Source organism: Heterocephalus glaber, unplaced genomic scaffold (assembly GCF_053883595.1).
Source record: "Heterocephalus glaber isolate CG9 unplaced genomic scaffold, H.glaber_assembly_v1.0 deba00001760, whole genome shotgun sequence".
Lineage (NCBI taxonomy): Eukaryota > Metazoa > Chordata > Mammalia > Rodentia > Bathyergidae > Heterocephalus > Heterocephalus glaber.
In genome coordinates this window covers 3,261,925-3,268,966 of record NW_028258457.1, presented here as the reverse complement: position 1 = coordinate 3,268,966, position 7,042 = coordinate 3,261,925, and positions in this window count along the sequence as shown.

Below are 7,042 nucleotides of genomic sequence, written 5' to 3'. Positions count from 1 at the left end.
AGGGCCTGTCTTCCCCGGACATGTAGAACACCACCCTGATCTCCCAAATTCTTTTTCTGTCATCATCGTTTTGAGACAGGGTCTCCCTATGCAGTTCAGGATGGCCTTGAACTCACAACGATTCTCCTGCCTCAGCCTCCTGAGTGCTGGGATCACAGGCATGCTCCACCACGCCAGGGCTCTGGGTTCTTTCCAAAATGATGCAGCCCTCTTCCCCTAAACACACTTACTCCCTGGGCCTGGGGTGGGTTGGTGGGGAGAGCTTCCAAAATTCTCAGTTGTCTATTAAAATGGTACTGCTCTGGAGTGTGCTTGAATGGGTACACGCTTAAAGGAAAATAGCTTTAGCTACGTGGGGTGGTACATGCCCGTCATCCCAGCACCCTGGGAGGCTGAGGCAAGAGGGTGGCAAATTAGAGCCCAGCCTGGGCATCTTATGGAGAGCCTGTCTCAAAATAAAAAATAAAAAAATGGAAGGGCTGGGGATTTAGCTCAGTAGTTCCGGCACCCGCCTCACCAGCTCAAGGTCTCAAGTTTGATCCTGGGTACCAAATAAATAAATGAATAATAAAAATTTTAAAAAACCTGGTTGAGGGATGTAGCTCATTGGGAAGACCCTGTACTACAAATCAATGAATCAATTTTTTAAAAATAAAGGGAAATATTTGGATGGATGAGCAGTTGGAGAAAACTGTAGCAGGATGGACACCAGACTGGGGAGGGCCATAGCTCCTTATCCTCATAGACCTTTGCATTTCCTCCCTTTTGAGAATGAATGTGCATTCATTATAGCACTTAAGACAGTGAGATGAGTTAGCAACTTTAGAGAAACAGAGAAATCCAGAGAAGCATCAGGGGCCCTGGATGTGAATCACAGCCCGTCTCTCTGTGTGCTGTGCGACAGACACTGGATCTGTTCTCAACCTCCCTGGGCCTCACATTCAAGTTGCTGGGCACATTCAAGTTTGCTCATTAACTGAGCAAATACTTTAAAGGTCTTACAACAGCCTCCTGGCACACACCAGGCACAAACATCTTGCAAAAGGCCAGATTAATAAATATTTTTGGCATTGCTGGCCAGGATCTCTGAGAAGGCTCCGTTCTAGCATTTATAGTCCTGAAGTAGCCAGAGGCAACATATAAATGCATAGGGATGATTGTGTGTCAATAAAACTTTTTTTACAAAGGAGGTGGTGGGCCAGATTTAACCCCAGGCCACTGGCTTTTTGTCTTCTGTGCTAGGGTACTCATTTCAAATGACCCATAGGTAAATTCTTCACTGTCCCTGGGCTTCTGTGTCCCTTTAGGCCAAAGAGATTTATTGAGCATTTACTATGTGTCTGGCATGGTTATGCAACAGGGACTCAGAATTCCTATCTTTGGAGAGACTGGGATGTTTTACCTCCTAAAAAATTACTCAAGGGATTACTGGTACCACACCCTTTTGGGCTTTCCTTTATAGACAGGCCATTTTCTCACTGAGGCTGAGCTGTCCTCTCCCACCCACTAGGACTGAGACCACCAAGACCAAGAAGATGTGAGACTAAGACTACAGATTATCGACCAAGGTTAGTGATGTCATCCATATACCCTTGTTACTATTGGGTCAATTTTACCTTAGCAACTATACTCGAAATCTTATTAGTTGATTATATTTTTACCCACATTGTACCCACCCCTCATGACTTTGCTCTATGAAACTTCCTTTGAGAAGTGGGCTCATTGGCAACCCATTTGGGACCCTTCCTGACTCCCAGGAGCTATCCTTATTCCCCATTCCGTATTCTCCAGTAAATTTTCCTTCTCTTAAAAAAATAAATAAATAAATAAAATAGGGCCAGGGATTTAGCTCAGTGGTTCCACTGCCTGCCTCGAAACCGCAAGGTCCAGAGTTCAATCCCTGGTACCAAAACAAAAAACAAAAACAAACAAAAACTACTTGCCGGGTGTGATGTCACACACCTGTCATCCCAGCACTTGGAGGCTGAAGCAGGAAGATTGCTGCAAGTTTGAGGCCAGCCTGGGCTACATAGAGTTTAAGGCCAGCCTGAACTACAGAGTGAGACCCTGTCTCAAAAAAAAAAAAAAAGGACTACTCAGGGTTTGAAGGTGGTGAATTGTTTTTGTTTTTGTTTTTTAAAGAGGAAGCTGGATATGGCAGTGGTGCATTTCTGTTAATTTCTGTCATCCCAGCACTCTGGGAGGCTTAGCATGAGGACCTCAAGTTCAAGCCCAGCTTGGACAACTCCGAGACTTAGTGAGATCCCGTCTCAAAATAAAAATAAGAGGGCTGGGAATGTAGCTTAGTGGCACAGCACTTGCCAGGCAAGCATGAGGCCCTGAGTTCAATTCCAGGTACCAAAAATTTAAAAATATAAATAAATATACATACATACATACATAAATAAATACATAAGGTTGGGGATGTAGCTCAATGCAAAGGTCCTGGGTTCCATGCCTAGTCCCATACACACAGCCAGGCAGTAATCTCAGCTACTCAGAAGCCTAAGGCAGGAAGACCTCAAGTTCAAGGCCAGCCTGGGTTACACAGCAAGACCCTGCCTCAAAAGAACAAGAACAAATCCACAAAACAAAAATGAAAGAGTGTAAATAAGGATTAAAAGGATTAATAACGAATAATTGATACTTTGAAATAGGAAAAGGTCCAAAGGGGTAGGGGTGGTGGGAGGAGATGGGGAAAGGAAAGAATGGAAAGGAAAAATTATGAGAAAAGAAAAAAAAAAGGAAACGAAGTATGTAAATAGGGAAGGGTGGAGTGGTGAAGGCCGCACAAGTGATGGGGAAAAAATAAGAACCAAGATACATCATGTACAGGTACAAACACCCAATGATAAATGTAAACATATTGTGTACCTTAAATGTACCCATAAAAGAATTTAAGCAAAAAAAAATGAGGAGGAAGTATGGGAGGCCATGCCTAGTGACAGAAATGGGTCCTTGGTAACGTTTCTCCCTCTTCCCACCAGCCTAAACCTCCAGGGGCTCCCACCTGCTCAGAGCAGAAGCCTGAGGCCTCCCCAGAACAGAGGGAGCCCCAGGTTCGATGCCCTGATACAGCCGGGCATGGTGGCTGTGTGGTGGCCCTTGTGACCTGCTCCTTTCCCAGGAGACACCGGGCTCTCATCCCAGCCCACTCCAAGACCCTCGTGCCTCCTCCAGGCCCGATTCTGGACACTCGGCCCCACGGCCTCCTGGCCCCCAGCCTCCTCCCCTGCTCTGCCCCCTCTGGCCAGAGGGATCCACCTGCCTGGCCCTGCTCACGTGACCCCCATGGCTCCCCAGTGCCCTCTGCCCAACTCTCCAGGCCAAGCCCTGAACCCCACTTGGACCTCTGCTAGGCCATCTCCAACTCTCCTTTTTCTTGGGTCCCATTTTATTTTGTATTTATTTAGTTATTTTTGGTACCAGGGATCAAACTCAGGTCCTTGCAGTGGTGCAGCAGGAGGCGAAACCACTGAGCTAAATCCCTGGCCCTCTTGGGTCCCACTTTAGAATCCCACCCCTTCCCCGTGCCTCTTGCCCCTCTGATCACACCTTCCCCACTCAGGTCTCACAGATGGTGCCACCTATGGTTTGTGTTCATATTATCTTCTTTTTTATGTATTTTATTTTGTTTTTGTTTTTTGAGTCAGGGTCTCACTCTGTAATTCAGGCTGGCCTTGACCTCCTGGTGAGCTCCATGCTGTGTGACCTTGGTGGAGGTTCTTAACCTCTCTGTGCCTGTTTTCTGTCCCTAACTTGGGCATGGAGGCAATGCTGTTATCTTTAGGTACTTGACTTCCCACAGAGCTGTAGCAGCGTAAAGTAACATTCGTCAGACCCCACAGGGCGTGTGGCTGAGGGAGGTTTCACCTCTGCCTTGGAAGCAAGCCCAGGCCAGGGTCCCATGGAGCTGAGGAGCTGACCTGACAATGCATTGCACAACCTCCACAGTCACAGTCCAGGCCCTGGGGACACAGCTGTGCCAGACACACCCGGTGGACCAGAGCAGATGGAAGCCACCAGTCCATGTGGAGCAGTAATCAGGCTCCATGGCTGGGCAGGATGGGTCCCGGGCCTGTGCTGCAGCTGGTGGTCGTGCACAGCAGGTGGCCGGGTGACAGTCAGGCTGCCTGAGAGGTAGGCTGCAGGTCCCGGTTGCTCCAGGAGCAGCACCTGTCCCCAGCCTGCTCCCCTGCTCTGCCCCCTCTCACCAGAGGGATCCACCTCCAGCAGGAACCCAGTGGCCACGCCGGTCCTAGGGCCTCACTCCAGCCAGGTGTCTTCCTCTGAGGTATGTGGGATCTGCTTCGTGGCCACCCGGATGACAGCAGGAACCACCGGGGACACCCAGGACCCCCGGGGGTCCAGGTGGCTTTGCCAGCTCAGTGGCTTTACGTTCGCCGATTGAAACTGGGAAAGCTGGGCGTCATGGCACACACCTGTCATCCCAGCACTAGGGAGGCTGAGACAGGAAGATCATGAGTTCAAGTCCAGCCTGGGATACACAGTGAGTTCCAGCCCAGCCTGGAGTAACTACATAGGAGACCCTGTTTCAAACAAATTTAAAACAAAACAAAACAAAACAAAAACCTGGGAATATCAATGGCACAGAAACCAAGCAACACTGCAAGGCCATAGCCAGGGCTTTGGACTAGCTTGTGCCTATACTCGCAACAGCCCGCTGTGTCCACAGCCCTTTTCCGCTCTATCCACCCTACATTGGGACAGCAAGGTACTGCCCATGTCCTGCTGGACACTGTCCGTATCCCCCAGAATCTCCATCCGTGGGGCTATGATCACTGCTGTACCCCAACTCCTGTCATGAGGTCCAATATACAGTAGTCGCTCCACAAATGCAGCAAAGCTCTCAGATGACTGGCCTTTGTCCTTGTCCTCAGAACACCGAAGCCAGCGCTCAGGTCACAGATGGGGAAACCAAGGCAGAGTGTGCAGCACCAGAGGAGGCCGCCCCATCTGGGGTGAGGCCCAGCCTGTGACTCCCCCCAGTAACCCTTGTCCAGCGTGGCCTCAGCTGAGCACTGCAGAATCTCCCTATGCAAGGATGTTTGGCTGGACAGCTGCTGGGTAAACAGGCAGAGGGAATGAAGTGAGTCCTTGAAGTCACAGTGGCTCAAGTCCCTGCGCACACCCCCATTGTCCTCATGCCACTGTGACTGCCACCAGTGATACCAGAAAGTGGCATCACCCAAGTCCCAGAACCCCTCAGTGGGCCGCCGGGCCTCCAACCCCAGGGCCTGTGCCAGCTGCTGTTGGCTGATGCTGGGGCCGCAGCCATCGTGTGCCCTGGGGCTAGGGACTGGGGCTGCCCGCTCCTGGTCACTGCCGCTGTCCTCACGCTGCCCACCCTGGGTGAGGACTTCAACTCCCCAGGGTGCTCCAGGTTCCCACTCGGGCTCCTGCCCAGCGCCTAGTGTGCCTGGCCCCGGGAGCCGGTTGTCCTGAGGCCTGGGCCCTCTCCCCAGCCATCTGCCACGTTGCTCTCCCTCTTCCTCCCCCGGCCTGCAGCCCCTGTCCATGCAGGGCTGTCCCCATTGATCACCTGCCTTGCGCCACTCTGAATCCTCATACAGCTGCCCCCTCCAGAGGTTCCTGGGGGGCCTAGATCATCGGGGCCACAGGGTGACCCCTCCCTCCCTCCCCACATGGTGCCTGTGTGCTGGGGCAGACCACCACGGAGGGGGCTTTCGCTGCATCCCTGCTGGGCGGCGTCAGCCTTCCACTGCCTCAGGGACCGGAGAGAGAGGCTGGGGGGCCCAGTGGGGCCCGGTAGACCCAACTCTGGCCTGGGACTCAAGCTTGTTTCCAGGGAACCCAGAAAACAGAGGAGAAGGGCGCATCCCAGATATGCACCTGAGCTACAGCTGGGATGTCAATTAAATGCTATAGTTATTATCATCATTTTAAGTTTATTATTCTTGCTCTTAAATTATTATTGTACCCATGTAGTGGCGCACACCTGTCATCCCAGCTAGTGGGGAGGCTGAGGCAGGAGGATCTCAAGTTGGAGCGCAACCTGGGCAACTTAGCAGCTTGGGGCAACACTGTCTCGAAATGAAAAATACAAAACTCTGGGGATGCAGCTCAGTGGTAGAGCACCCCTGGGTTCCATCCCTGGTGTGCTGCAAATAAAAAGAAAATTAATATTGCTGCTGTAATGACAGCAATCATGGAGATGGGATAGTAACAAATACGGTGCTATGTGCATTCTAAGCATGTTTTTATGATTCAAATTCATATTATCACAGTCGGAGTTTTGCTGTAATTGAAGTGGGGATGGTCGTACTGAGGCCGGTGTGAGCACTGAAGGCATTGCTGAGTTCCTGGCTTCTCAGAAGAGGGGGCCGAGGCCAAGGGCAGCGCCCCTCACCCAGTGCCACCCTCCGCACCCAGGGACACCCGAGGAGGCGTGGTGGTCCTGGGGACCCATGCCTTGCACGCCTATGGCTCACACAGCAGGTGTCCAGCATCACGGCCTCGTCACACGCCCGGACTACCAGCCTGAGACCCACGCCAGCGATATTTGCCTGCTTTGGGTGACCTTGGGCTGCCCATGATCTAACATCTGGGTTTTTTTGTTGTTGTTCTGCAGTGTTGGGGATGGAAACCCAGGGCTTTTTGTACATACTGGGGAAGTGCTCACCACTGAGCCACACTCCCAGCCCTTTTATTTATTCTATTCTGAGACCAAGTCTTGCTAAATTCCCCAGGCTGGGCCCAAACTTGTGATCCTCCTCCCTCAGCCTCCCAGAGTGCTGGGATGACAAGTGGACATCAACGTTCCTGGCCTGGATGTACATTTTTATATTGATGGGTAAAACATGGCTGGGCATGGTGGCACATGCCTGTAATCCCAGCATTCAGGAGGCTGAGGCAGGAGGATCACAAGTTCGAGCCCAGCCTAGGCAACTTAGCAAGATTTGGTCTCAGAATAAAAAATAAAAAGGGATGGGGATGTAGCTCAGTGCAAAGGCCCTGGGTTCAACACTTAGACCTCAGCATTGTCCCCACAGCTGCATAG